This window comes from Epinephelus moara, chromosome 20, assembly GCF_006386435.1.
Source record: "Epinephelus moara isolate mb chromosome 20, YSFRI_EMoa_1.0, whole genome shotgun sequence".
Taxonomy (NCBI): Eukaryota; Metazoa; Chordata; class Actinopteri; order Perciformes; family Serranidae; genus Epinephelus; species Epinephelus moara.
Window position 1 is genome coordinate 7,416,280 of NC_065525.1, and position 896 is coordinate 7,417,175.

Sequence of the window (896 nt, forward strand, 5' to 3'; positions counted from 1 at the left end):
CCCCCCACCCCACCCCCCCCCCCCCACCCCCACCCCACCCCCCCCACCCTCGAGTTGAATTGTTTTTCCTCATCTATTTGTCTCTCCGTCCTCTTGTTTGTGTGGTAAGTCTATTCTTTTTCTTTTTCTTTTTGTCTGTGAGGAGGGAGGGAGGTCAAGCCAATCATCTCTCCCTTCCTCTTCATGTGGAGTCTCAGTAATGTTGCTGCTCTCCCTCAACTCCTTGACTTTTTTTCTGTTTTAATTTGTCATTAAATAAATCTATCTTTTTCATACCTGGTGCCTTTTCCTCTTTTCTTTTATTGTAGGACTCTGATTCAGATTATTGCTGTGTCTTTTTTTTGTCGTGGCATTTCTGGGTTTCGATCATGTCAAATGACCAATTTTGCGAGGTTATCATGGAGTTGTAGTTATTAAGGACTTCTCATCCATGTTAGCTTAAAGGTATACGATGCAGGGATTGTCAGCTACTGTTTGTAAACACAACATTGGAACTTTGCTACTCCTACCTACACCGCTTGTACATACACTGCAAGCCACTATTGTAGGACCGTTACATTTGTTTTAGTCTGACTCACCGGATGTAGACTGGGGGTGTAGACAGTTTCATTGCTATTCTGAGCCCTCGTGGACTTCAGCCGTACATACCGTGACGAGTTCACTGTCATCACATAAAGTCTGCAAGCTGCTGATGGACAGGCCTCAAGTCTGTTTCACTCATTGCTGTAGAAACATTAGAGCAACAGTTACAGTCATGAACACCATGATCACTGCTGTCATATGCGGTCTGCTCATCTGTCCCTGCAGATAATAAGATATGAATCCCGTCTATAGGGTTGTTTTGCGGGTGAACAAAATAAATTTCTGTATAACTTGTAGACTGCAGGTATAAATAA